The 14,262-nt window shown below is 40.0% G+C and overlaps 1 pseudogene; it reads left to right on the forward strand.

The window, feature by feature from the left end:
- Positions 1–13,033, forward strand: part of Ralbp1-ps3 (ralA binding protein 1, pseudogene 3) — a 30,985-nt pseudogene extending 17,952 nt beyond the window's left edge.
- Positions 13,034–14,262: the final 1,229 nt, after the last annotated feature.

The following is a 14,262-nucleotide window of genomic DNA, read 5'->3' on the forward strand; positions in this document are numbered from 1 at the left end:
GCATTCTAAATTGTATCAGAAGGGTTGCCTATATTCAGTTACAGTAGTTACAATTCATGTTTTTTTTTCTCATAAGGCATGAGTATCCGCATGACTTTAGAATGATAAATATTCAAAAGAACTTCAGTTCACGGGACTTAAGAAATTTTACAGCTTTTCCTTCCCTACCTGGGGTAATCATGAAATACCTAAATGCTGATGTACATGGGAAATTCATCTTGAAGCCCAGAAACTCAGCAAGAAACCAGCAGCAAAAGAGTGAGTCTGCCATCTTCCTTCAGGTGGCTTTTCTTAGTTCCTATTTTAATTTGTCATAAAATATCGTAGCATACTATAATTTTCTTGCTTAGGAATGGGGCACTGTAAAAACAAACAAACAAACAAACAAAACCACACTAAAGCAGTATGTTTCAGGTCCATATTAAGAGAACTCTAAATTCCGATGTAAAGACTAATCTTGGTATAGGGAGAATATTTCATTTTTCCCAGGCAGATATTTGCCATAAACTGGTATGTCAAAACGCTGTGTACACACATTTTTGTCCCATTAGAATAAGCACGTCTAAGACATGGATCATGATATGTTCCCATTAAGTGGTTTTGTGATTAGAGCACAAAATTACTCATGAACTATATTTTGACAATCTATTGCAATGAAATGTACATAGAAAAACAAGATTTATGGTATTGCAGATAATCTGTTGCAGGCTTGACTAGAAATCACCTTAGGCTTGTAGCCCAGTCTCTAATCTCATTTCAAATCATACAACAAATACCTTTTAGACTTCTATCTAGATTCGAAATGGCCCTAACAGTGATAGACTGGGGCTTTTTAATTATTTTTTCAAATGATAGAATACTATTATTATTTCTCCTTATTCTCCTTTCTTGAAAACCTCCCACTTATACCCCTGATTTCTTTTAAACTTTGCTTTTTTTATTTTTATTACTTTACTTACATTTGAAATGTCCCATTCCTGGTCCCCCTACCAAGAATACCCCACCACATCCCTCTTCCCCTTTGCCTGTAAGAGGGTGCTCCCCCACCAACCTACCTACTCCCACCTTACCCCTTTAGCACCCCGCTTCTTTGGGGCATCAAGCCTCCACAGGAACAAGAACATCCGCTCCCACTGAGGCTAGACAAGACAGCCATTACTTTACATATGTAGCAGGGACTGCAGACTGGCAATGTATGCTCTTGGGTTGTTGGCTAAGACCCTGAGAGCTCTGAGGGGTCAAGTTAATTAATATTATTGTTCTTCCTATGGGGTTGCTATCCCTCTCTCCTCCTTCATTTCTTCCCCTAACTTTTTCATTGGGGTCCCAGGACTCAGTCATGTGGTTGGCTGGAGTATCTGCATCTGTCTCAGTCAGAAGCTGGTAGACCCTCTCAGAGGACAACCCTGTCAGGTTCCTGTCTGCAAGCATATCATTTCATCATCAACACTGTCATGGTTTGGTGTCTATGGATGGGATAGATCAGATGTTGAGGCAATCTCTGGATGGCCTTTCGTTCAGTCTCTGCTCCAGTTTTTGTCCCTGCATTTTCTTTAAACATAAACAATTCCGAATCAAAAATTTTGATAGGTGTTTTGGTATACATATATATTAAAAAAACCACATACACACACACACACGCACGCACACACACTCAAACATCTTTGTCCATCTATCTAATATTACTTGTGATTTCAGCCCTCATAATTTTGCATTAGATAGCCAGGCAGGCAATATGTTTTTCAGTGAAGAAGACTATTTTATATTGTGTTATAAGACTCATTTGTTTACTTTTAATTTATTTGTTTTAAGTAACATGTTTAAAATTGTATTATAGTCCAATATTCTAAAAGAAAACTCAGAAGCGAAAAAGAAACTTAATTTCAGCTCTGAACTGACACTATAGTGTATAGTCATGTATATTTTCTCATGAGGGGGACATGCTGCTACTGAAATAAACTTAACAATCGTTCTTCAAAATGCTGAACAAGAAAAGTAAGGATGAAAAGAGCTTCACTGTGACATTTGAAAAAATAGAAAATTTTTAAATGAGAATAAAAGTAAGCGTGGCTATGAAAATGGATGTAATTATTGAAGCAACAGCCTATACATACTTCAGGGAGTTCGTTCAACCAATGTATCTAGTATTTCATGATACAGTATGGAGTTAGACATCATCATGTTGTGAGAATTCCCACTACAGAACACAAGACCATGTCTTAGAGACATCACTAAGATTAATAACAGTGTAAGGCATATGAGAAGAAGGTTACATAAGCACAACAAGATGATTAACCCATTATAATACGGACATTTTGCAATTGAAATTTGGTTTTGTAAAAGATCTTTATAAATTATATTATACCATGTAATGATCTCAACTCCTGCTCAGATATGAAGGAAAAAACTTTTAAGAAAAAAAGAACTTCTATAACATCGCAGTTGGACAGGGGCTCTGTACCCCACAGGACCAAGTATGCACCACCCCACCATTTAAAAAGGGAAGAAAACTGTTTGGAAGGGAACTCAGTTCCATTTGTCAGGATGGCATCCTGCCTGCAGCAATTGTGGTATGTCTCATATAGTGTTTCTCTGGCTATCCTAAGACAAAATCCTGCTTCTTAAATACCTGACCCCTTCACTTCTATCACCATGTGGAGCAAGAATTGTTTCTCAAATCATTGGCTTTCCAGTAGGAAGATGAGAGAGGGCTATTCAGAAACCATCTATTGGAAAAGTTGGATTTAATCCCTTAACTATTTTGGAAAATCTGATATAAAGAAACGTTGCCTGATCCTTAATGGATAATATTAGGGTGGGAAGTGTACAACAAAAGATTGAGGCACAAAACCAGCGTGAGGTCATCTGTGTCCAGGCCAGCACGTGCACTGCACCTGTGCACACCATTGGTCTGGTTCTTAAGGAACAAATAGTAGTCTGTGGTGTGTGAAGCCTGATAGGTATTTCTCTATCTTATTCTCAGGACATGCTGTACCTACTAAAAAAGAAAGGGCTCACAACCACGGGTGTCTTTTTAGAACCTCCGAGTATAACTTTGTGCCAAACAGTAAAGGACAAATTGGATTCGGAAGAGGAGGTGGATATAAACAAGCAATCAGTTAATGTAATGGCGTGGATCTTTAAGGTAGGGAATGTCTTTCCATCATCCACCTCAGGATTCCTCTGAGTCTATGAGAGTAGTTGTCTTCTTTTTGCATTCCCTTGAGTGACAGTAGATATGTATGAGAGAAATCTTATATGCTCAAAGTCTCCTCTGTTAGTGTTAATAACATGGATGATGTTTTGTTCAGAAATTGTTTAAGCAATGTGATTGTTGAACTATCAAAAGTGAACCCTCCCCTCATTTCTAGGAGACCAAATCTCAAAGCAAATGTCCCTATCCTCTGGTGTACAATTTTTCTGACTGTCTCAACCTATGCTCAGAGCCAACAGTTCAGGAGTTATTATGTATATATATAAACTGGCACTCAGAGTCACAGGATAGGTTGTTCTTTGTAACTTGACTAGCTGTGGTTTTCAGTAATGGTCTCCATCCATTTCAAAGAGAACCTTTTTTGATGGGTAAGGGTATGTTATCTGTGAGCATTAAGTTAAATATTTATAATAGAGTTCGGAGTTACACTTGTTTAGTGAAATAGGGGCAGGGCATTCTCTAAGAACTATGACCACATGTGCTTCCATGCTTCCAGTACCAGACGTGGCTTTCTGCTCCTGAGAAATCCGATAATAACTTGCTATGGTTGTCTTTATTGTGGGTATCATAATTGTATGTTTCTATCATTTAAAAATAGTATTCAAACTGTAGTATTAATCACTTATATGTGCTAGTTTGCTCAGCTGTCTGCTAGAGGCATGCTGAGCTAAGGAAAGATTTTTCTATAGTCCAAGTAAATCTGAAAATTTACTCTTTGGTCTCTAGCTTAAATAGATGAAACTTACTGAGCCCACATAGTATGGAACGTTCTAACTAGGGGAAATTTGGGGAACTGGGAAGTAAGTTGGAACTAAACTGAAATTTACACGTGAATGTACTTTGAATAATTTCCATGTTTAATTTTCTCCACAAAATATTTTTCCTCTCTTCATAAGGACTTCCTCCAAAACCTCAAGGGAAGTCTAATGGCTTCAAAACTATATGATGAGTGGATTGCTGTACCCGAAAAGGTCAATGATGAAGAGAAATTAGCTGCAGTGCAGAGGTAATCATTGGAAACTGTGAACAACCTCAACAAAATAGAAGTAACATTTGCTTACACACATTAGAAATTATATATCACAGAAACATTTACTAAGAACACTGACAGACAGCAAAAGCTTTCAATTGTTCACAAACATGGAGGACACTTTTAAAAGAGTATGAGTTACAGTGGGAATTACAGTAGCCCAGGCTTATAATCTTACTTTCATATTCCAATTAGATTTGTCTTTTTTTCTGAATTGGGTAAATATTTCAAGCAATAATTTGAGTACAAACTTTCATTTTATTTACAGTGCATCCTGCATACGATACGATTACTCCGTTCCTTTCCTTTATATTTACAAATTGAGTATACTTGTTTTAAAATAACTGTCTCTGTGTTCAGTCTTTTAGATAAAATGCCACCCTGAAAATGCAGCTCTTCTGAGGCCACTTTTTTGTACATTATATGGAATTAAAAGTAACTGTTCTGTTAATGAAATGTCTTCTTACAACCTATCTGTTGGGTTAACCCCATGTCTCTTATTTGTGCCCAGCTCCTGCAATAATGGAGTGACAAATGATATTGACAAAAGGGTAATTAGATAAGAACTTTGTGCCTAGCATTGATAAGCCTTTACAATGAGACAGGAAAACAAGATTACCCTGAGAATCTTGGTTATTTTGTTGTTGTTGTTGATGATGATGATGATGATTGTTTTGGTTTTTGTTTTGTTTCATTTTGTAAAGTAAGTACAGCTTTGAAAGGTGTTCTTCTGGAGGGAAGGAATCATTGGTGCATTCTAAGTAAAATATAAATGGGTATTTGAGCTCCGTGACTCAGTCTTTTGTCTTTGTCATTTAGAATATCCTTACACTAACCCATAGAGAACAAATGCTGTTAAATGATACAAAAAAAATCCTAGGTACTGGGTTCAGCAATCAAGACTTAATTCTGACATATTCAGTGTAGAATGTGTGAAATTCTACTTGTTTTCAAGGTGGTTTCCCCAACAAAAATGGCAATGCAATTTGGATTTTTTTTATCAGATATGCTCCTTAAGAATTCCTGATTAATGTGAGTAAAATACCATTGACCTCAGGATGCTGGTTATGATTGGTTTAGAGAAATTATTGTGTATACTTTTCTATGTTAGCCATCTTTCAAGTACTGTAATAAACTAACAAACCTTATGCAGTACAGTGATCAAATGGTTATTTTGACTCTAAGTATTTGAGTTTCTGATCCATTATTAATTGACCAATTGTCCTTGGACCTGTAAGGAACATACTGTAAAACAACTCAACTGAGAAACAATAATATTCCTCATATTGTGTAGAAGAATCAAAGATCAGGAGAAGACAGAGTTCCAAAGTACCGGCCATTGAAGATACATAATTATCCCATTTCCTCCCAGTAGATCTTATTTCAAATACCACCCAAATATAATGAATAATAAAATCAAGATGTTACCATTGCATCTGCACTGAGTCATCACTGTATTAAGATTAAGTAATTAACTAAATATGTGAAGAAATGGCACTTACACTGATATATTGATGCAGCTGTTACCATTGCACTGCACTGAGACACATGAATTTCACTGCTCAGATGGGTTTCCCTGTCTCTTACTTTTTAGACAGCCCATGTGAACTTTCAATAGGATTCAGATGCCATCTTCCCTCCTTAGCTCTGCCTTTCTATAAGCATCCTTATAATCATGCTCACACATATATTATAAAATGTAACCAAAGCTATTTCAGTGTACAGTATGTATCACATACTGGCCATCACAATGTAAAAACTGGAAATCATTCTCTTATGTAACAGTGCACTGTGATGATCACACTTGAACATCTGATCTCACAACCTTTTCAATTTCTGACAAAAGCCTGCCCCTACTTAGAACAGCTAAATTTTTCTCAGAATTTTGAATAGCATATTTTTAGCCTCCAAGACTCAGAAGTAAAATGTGATTTTGCAACCATGAAAAATGACAGAGACCCTCTGTGTCTGTCCTGTTTTTTCATAGATTTCTCTAGTAGAATTTATGATTGAAAATTCTCCAAAAGTTTTTGAGAGGCCTTGGCTGCAGTGCGGCATGGAACATCACTATACCATCCTCCTGGAGGAAAGTCCTCATGTTCCCAGAATAATGCAACAAATATTGGAAACATTAAGGAAACCGAACATGGACTCAGCAGCTGCCCCATTGGGAGGACATGCACTACTGGCTATAATACAATGCCGAACAGTCCAGCTGCTCCTCTTCCCTATGAGGGCCTTATAGGTTGTTCTACTCCCAGAACTTAAAGTTAAATCATTGAGCACTGAAAATATGATTTATAACAAACAGTAATGAAGGATTTACCATGTGAGAGAAAATTTCACCTGTGCATTATAGATATTATCCTATTGTTAGAATTTGCTTCCAAATTTTAGTACCTCTTTCCACTGGTCCTGAGTTTATGCTAGAGGTTAAACACAGAAATGAGATTAAGAAATTAAGAATATGTAAAGAAATGATACTTAAATGATATATTGATTCTTAACATTTTGTCCATGTTTATTAACTTGAGTATTTCTTATTTACATTTCTTTTTTATTTTATTAACTTGAGTGTTTCTTATTTACATTTCGGATGTTATTCCCTTTCCCGGCTTCCAGGCCAACATCCCCCTAACCCTTCCCACTCCCCTTCTATATGGGTGTCCCTCTCCCCATCCTCACCCCATTGCCGCCCTCCCCCCAACAATCATGTTCACTGGGGGTTCAGTCTTAGCAGGAACAAGGGCTTCCTCTTCCACTGGTGATCTTACTAGGATAATCATTGCTACCTATGAGGTCAGAGTCCAACGTCAGTCCATGTATAGTCTTCAGGTAGTGGCTTAGTCCCTGGAAGCTCTGGTTGCTTGGCATTGTTGTTCATATGGGGTCTCTAGCCCCTTCAAGCTCTTCCAGTTCTTTCTCTGATTCCTTCAACGGGGGTTCTATTCTCAGTTCAGTGGTTTGCTGCTGGCATTCGCCTCTGTATTTTCTGTATTCTGGCTGTGTCTCTCAGGAGAGATCTACATCCGGCTCCTGTTGGCCTGCCCTTCTTTGCTTCATTCATCTTATCTAATTGGGTGGCTGTATATATGGGCCACATGTGGGGCAGGCTCTGAATCGGTGTTCCTTCTGTCTCTGTTTTAATCTTTGCCTCCCTATTCCCTGCCAAGTGTATTCTTGTTCCCCTTTTAAAGAAGGAGTGAAGCATTCGCATTTTGGTCATCCATCTTGAGTTTCATGTGTTCTGTGTATCTAGTGTAATTCAAGCATTTGGGCTAATAGTCACTTATCAATGTGTTCATACCTTGTGTGTTTTTCTGTGATTGGGTTACCTCACTCAGGATGATATTTCCCAGTTCCTTCCATTTGCCTATGAATTTCATAAAGTCATTGTTTTTGATAGCTGAGTAATATTCCATTGTGTAGATGTACCATATTTTCTGTATCCATTCCTCTGTTGAAGGGCATCTGGGTTCTTCCAGCTCCTCGCTACTATAAATAAGGCTGCTATGAACATAGTGGAGCACGTGTCTTTGTTGTATGTTGGAGCATCTTTTTGATATATGCCTAAGAGAGGTATAGCTGAGTCCTTAGGTAGTTCAATGTCCAATTTTCTGAGGAACCTCCAGACCGATTTCCAGAATGGTTGTACCAGTCTGCAATCCCACCAACAATGGAGGAGTGTTCCTCTTTCTCCACATCCTCACCAGCATTTGCTGTCACCTGAGTTTTTGTTCTTAGCCATTCTTTCTAGTGTGAGATGGAATCTCACAGATTTATATAAGAAAGAAAATAGCAACTCAATAGCAAATTGGATCTTCTCTATGTAACAGCTCTGGCTGTCATGATCAGTGAACCAAACTGACATCAAATTTACAGAGATCCTCTTGGCTCTGCTTCCTGAGATCTAGAAATAAAGGCATGTGCCACCATCCTAGTCTCTTACAAAAATCTGTAAATGTAACATAATAAACCCATATGGTTGACATAGACACTACGATCTCAGATTTGAGCTCACAGATCAGTGGAGAAAATCAAGGAATATAACAAAAGTGCAGTTAGGCAAATTGTGTTGTGAAGTACAGATACTGCTGGTACTTTACTGTTGTCCACGGCAGTCAGAAAGTCAAACAATAGAATGAAAAGAGTGGTACTATATGACTATTTGATTCTAATACCTATAAGCATAGCTTTCAAGGCAAACACATTAACTTACTCTTTATACATGAAGAATGGGCCATATAGAACTATGTATCGAGTGCCTTATGAAGCAAGATCATTATAAATGTTATAATATTAATTAGTTATTTTCTGTGTGTTTGTGATATTGCATAAGACATGCAGGTGGCAAAAGGAAAAGGGCATGTATCCTAGGGCTAAATGAGGACTAAATGAGTTCAGTTACAGCAATGATTTCCCTTCTTTCTTAGATTCACAAAAACACAAAGGCAATGTATATACTAACCCAAGAGTAACATCTATTAATCCACGACAAGCAAAACAGAAATGTTTGTTTGGCAAATCTCTTTAGGGTCTTTTAGAAGACAAAAAGTTGCCTACTCCAAAACTTGTGAGTATCATTTTGGGTTTCTACAGCACCTTCGTTTTAAGGAATTATTTAATCAAACAGATTAATGTTTAGATAACCTATACATGAAGGTAAGATCATTGTAAAATAGAAATAATTTGCACTGAAGTTTGAGTCATGTAATTGAAAGAAATCAAAAATACAAAATAAAAAGAAATAATATTCCCACGTTTTACCCTGATTGTATCAAAGATCCTAACCCACCAGCTTCTTGGAGGAAATGGGTCTAGGGAAGTACACCGCTGATAACCCGACTGTAAAGTCCTCCAGCTTCTTTATGACTCCATATTATTCTGGAGTCGATCCCTTAACAGCATTGCCTCTGAGATTACTCAATCTTTTATAATTAATATCTATAGACTTTTACTTTACTTTATCAATGAATTAGATGTACACATTATTTTTTTGCTATATAGTAACATCTTTCATTATAGTGGACTAGATTTAAATGCTGTCTAATATGGCTTAATCTATTTTAAACTACTTACTAGACTTCTTTGGAAATATATATTTACTGTCCACATCTATTTTAGCACTATAGCTGAGCTAGGAATTTATGCTTTGTGTGAACCAATTTATCTCGTCAGACACATGAGCATTCCTGCCCATTTCTTAGGTATTTTAGAGCAGAGTTTTCTGGTAACCATGTTTTTAATCTGTAATCAATTGAAAATAGAGAAAATGTGGAATAAATGTGTGTATGGTAGTCATTTTTTACAGAATAAAATTATGGAAGAATAATTGACAAATACTTGGGTTCTTAAATGTGACAGCATCTTTAGACATAGTTAAAAATAAGAAGTCACAGAAAGGGTTGGGGATTTAGCTCAGTGGTAGAGGGCTTGCCTAGCAAGTGCAAGGCCCTGGGTTCGGTTCCCAGCTCCGGAAAAAAGAAAAAAGATAAAAAAAAAGAAGTCAGAGAAAAGGAAATTAAAGTCTTAGAAGTAGGGAAATAATATTTATAAAAATAAAAAACTTAGGATACATAATAGAGGCCAGGAGAGACAGGAAGTAAAATACTGATTTGATCTCTAGAAGGGAAATATCCCAATATTTACTTAGAATGCCATGCTTGAGAAAGATATTCATAGAAGGAAACAGAAAGTAATAAAGGACCATTCACCAAAATGCTTTGGGGAACAGGAGTCCAAACAAAACTGTGATGTTACAAATTGGGGGAAAATGGATTAGGGAAGAAAATGTATTTGGAAGCTAAAACAGAAAAAAGTTCAATGACTTCTTTATTCCTCTCAGTTATTGCTGTGCACGCAAAACTGTCCTTGCTCAGGATCACAATAAAAGATATATTTGTGCTTCAGATGTGGCTCTCTATTAATACAAGCTTATCCTTATCCCACACAGGATATGTTATCCATAATTGCAGAGAAAGGGCCAGAATCAGATCACATGTTCGAAATTCTACCTAAAGAATCACACTGGTCCCTGAGGTGTAGGCTTGACAGTGAACAACACAGTGACTGGAGTGAAGAATACATGCTTATAACAGCATCTGTCTTAAAGGTAAGGAAGGTTTTTACATCACCAACATTAACATCCCTCTAGAGATGCGTATGTCCTTTCTGTCCTTGAGATTACATGATGATGTCGGTTTCCTGGAGCTATGGACACATGACATCTTGATAAGAGGCATAACATTTAAAAGTCTGACAACCTCAAAGACTCATCACAAAGACACAGGTGAAGAGCTTCTGTTGGAAGTTAACATCCTCATATGTCAGATGGGCTTTAGTTTGGCGTTAAAAAAGTTCCTACTGATTTCACCTCTGACCATACCATGTGAAGTAATAGTGAAACAAGTTACAATAGTGGTAAAAGTGTGTTTCACAAAACACATGTTTCAATAACACTTACCAAAAAATGTCCTTCAGAAATAACAGCTCAAAATGGCTAGTCCACCACTGATCAAGAAACAGTAAACAGGCAAAGGCTGGGCAAGGTGGGAATGGGGTTCCTGCATCCGGCCAGGGGGACAGCACCGGAGGCAGCGGCTTCATCAGAGCAGATGACCCTCGGCTGCAGGCACTGGTGGAATGGATCGGTAACAGAAGACCACTTCCCTTCCTCCTCAGGGCTTCAGCTCCTTCCTGCCCCCCACCAGCAGCCCTAGTGAACACTGCCAGGCCAAGCAAGGCGGCAGGCTGACCCGGACTCCCAGCGCTCAGGAGATCAGCCCTACAAAATTTCCTGGATTTTACCGGACAGGTGAGCCTTCACCTCCCCATGACATCCTCCACGAGCCTCCTGATATCGTGTCAGATGATGAGAAAGACCATGGAAAGGAAAAAGGAAAATTTAAGAAAAAGGAGAAAAGGACTGAATGCTAAGCTGTCTTCTCGGAAGACAGCTCTGGAGATGAAGTTGAAAGTCCTTCCAAGATGAAGAGGTCCAAGGGAATCCATGTGTTCAAAAAGCCCAGCTTCTCTAAAAAGAAGGAAAAGGATTTTAAAATCAAAGAAAAGCCCAAAGAAGAAAAGCATAAAGAGGAAAAGCACAAATAGGAAAAACATAAAGAAAAGAAATGTAAAGACTTGACAGAAGCCAATGTTGTTAAAGAGTGGAAGGAAAAGAAGAAAAAGAAGAAGCCAACTCAGGAGTCAGAGGTGCCTCAGACGGACGTCCCAAGTCTCAGACTCATTTTCGGCGTTGCCTTGGCTGACGCAGTAGAGAGGACCATGATGTATGACGTCATCCGGCTGCCAGCTGTCTTCTGAGAGTGCGTGGACTACATGGAGCAGCATGGCATGAAGTGTGAAGGCATCTACCGAGGGTCAGGAGTCAAATCAAAGGTAGATTAGCAGCCTGTGACCGAGAGGAGACTCCAAACTTGGAAGAATATGAACCTAACACTGTAGCCAGCTTGCTGAAGCAGTATTTGCGAGACCTTCCAGAGAATTTGCTTACCAGAGAGCTTATGCTCCGATTTGAAGAGGCTTGTCAGCAGAGGACCACAGAGACAAAGAAAGTGCAGGAGTTCCCTAACTGCCGGAGTATAACCATCTTCTGCTTTCCTGGCTCATTGTGCACATGGACCACATCATTGCAAAGGCGATAGAAACCAAGATGAACATCCAAAACATCTCTCTAGTGCTGAGCCCAGCTGTCCAGATCAGCAATCGGGTCCTGTATGTGCTTTTCACACACGTGCAAGAGCTCTTTAGCACCGTGGTCCTGAAGCAAGTAACAAGACCTCTGCGTTGGTCCAACATGGCCACAATTCCTACACTGCCAGAAATCCAGACAGGCATCAAGGAAGAGATCAGGAGACAGGAGTTCCTTTTGAACTGTTTACATCGAGATCTGCAGCGCGGAATATAGGACTTATCTAAAGAAGAAAGATTATGGGAAGTATAGAGGATTCTGACTGCCCTCAAGAGAAAGCTGAGGGAAGCTAAAAGACAAGAGTGTGAGACCAAGATTTCCCAGGAGATAGCCAGCCTTTCGAACGAGGATGTTGCCAAAGAAGAAATGGATGAAAATGAGGAGGTCATAAATATCCTCCCTGCCCAGGAGAATGAGATCCTGACTGAGCAGGAGGAGGTCCTGGCCATGGAGCAGTTTCTGCACAGTCAGATCGCCTCGGAGAAAGAAAAGGTCCACTGTCTCTGAGCTGAGATTTCGGAGATCCAGTCACCAGCATGGCTGCAGCGAGACGGAGAAGCCCTCTTCTGACAGCGAGTGCGAAAGCAAGTATGAGGAGGAGCTGCAGATCATTCTGGAAGACTTAGAGAGGCAGAATGAAGAGTTAGAAATAAAGAACAATCAATCACTTGAACCAAGCAGTCAGTGAAGAACGGGAGGCCATCGTTGAGCTCTGAGTGCAGCTCCAGTTGTTCCAGATGCAGCGAGCCAAGTCTGAGCAACAGCTCCAGGAGGAGGAGGAGGAGCCTGAGAGGTGAGGGGGCACAGGCGACTGCCCTGTGAAGGTGTCCTTGAGGTGATAGCAGCCAAGGAGCAGGTGAAACCCTCGCCCAGCAAAGACCCGAAGGAGACGCATCTGAACTGCCCCGGCCCTGTGCATCATATTGTAACTGAGAGTCCACTGCCTGTCCTGCCCGGCAGCGTTCTGTAAAGGCTCTCAGAGACGCTCACTCTTGCACACGTCTGACTCCGTGTCAGGCTCAGGTCCTGGGAGGGTGAAGCGGTGGACACTCGGGGGTGGAGGGCTTGCAGGGAACACAGGCATTTCCAGATAGTGTCAGTTTATTTGAAAATTAATTGTCTTTGATAAAAATAAGTATTTTCACCCTTGAATGGCTTCTTTTTAAACCAAAAACCTTTTTGCTTTTGTTGTTGTTGTTGTTGTTGTTGTTGTTGTTGTTGTTGTTGTTGTTGTTGTTTAAATCACAGTAGAATCAGGATCTCTTTCTTATCAAAGGCTGGGAACCAAACCAGGTCACTTCTGCGCCTGCCTTGTGGACGCTCATGGTGTCACCAGCCCTGCAGGGTCCCTGGCCACTCTTGCTTGTGCCTTCCACACCTTTTGGTGCAGATTGTTCAATGGGGAGCTGCCTCATATTCTCTGACTGGCCAAAAAGGCTCTCGCTGGGGTTCCCTGTACCTGCCCTGTGTGTACTACTTTGCTTTTCCAGCTGGGGGTCTGTCAGTGTGAGTCAGGATAACCCAGTTTGTTTGCAGACGGAGGTTATCATGCAGCCTGCCACCAGCCTGGGCAGCGCAGGTCACCCACTCACTGCCAGGGAGCAGCAAGGGCCTCTTCTCAGAGGTGGCCCTGAGGTTGCACAGGACGCTTCTCACACCAGAGTCCTTTTCCACACTGACCTTCCAGGAAAGTCACCTTCCACAGTGACTTCAGTTGCTAGCTTGGGCTGGGATACCCACACCTCTGCCAGGAAAAGCAATGTAGATGCTCTCATGCACAACTTTCACCTGTCCATGTCATCTCAAGGGGCTGCTTAAGGACTCTGACAGAACTGAGCAGAAGGAAGGAAAGCATAACTGTAATTGACCCGACCTGGTGTTTGCCTCTAACCCAGACAACTGCTCCCAGCGGTCTGGGAGGCCTGACTCTTAGGCAACTGGATTTCACTGTCAGATCAGTGGCCCCAGGGAGGTCCCCTGTGGCTCTGAAGACAGACCCCACACTCTAAAGTGAGCAACAAACCCACAGGAGGGCTCCAGTCTACTCCTAGTTAGTATTTATTTCAGCACCTGTTTTGTGTGATTTTTCATTAGCCTCTACCTATTGCACTGTGGTGACTTGTTGGCCATTATTTGATTTTTGTATGAAAAAATAGCTTTGTTATAGAAATCAGCATACTATTTTTTTAAATCTGGAGAGAATGTGTTATGGAGACTGGAAACATGGTCAGGTGTCAAATGAAAATGTATAAATGCATTGCTGCACCTGTCAGATGTGCGACACTCATTCTATATTTGCTGGCAATA

The sequence above is a fragment of the Rattus norvegicus genome, chromosome 3 (assembly GCF_021556685.1).
Source record: "Rattus norvegicus strain SHRSP/BbbUtx chromosome 3, alternate assembly SHRSP_T2T, whole genome shotgun sequence".
In the NCBI taxonomy this organism is placed as follows: Eukaryota; Metazoa; Chordata; class Mammalia; order Rodentia; family Muridae; genus Rattus; species Rattus norvegicus.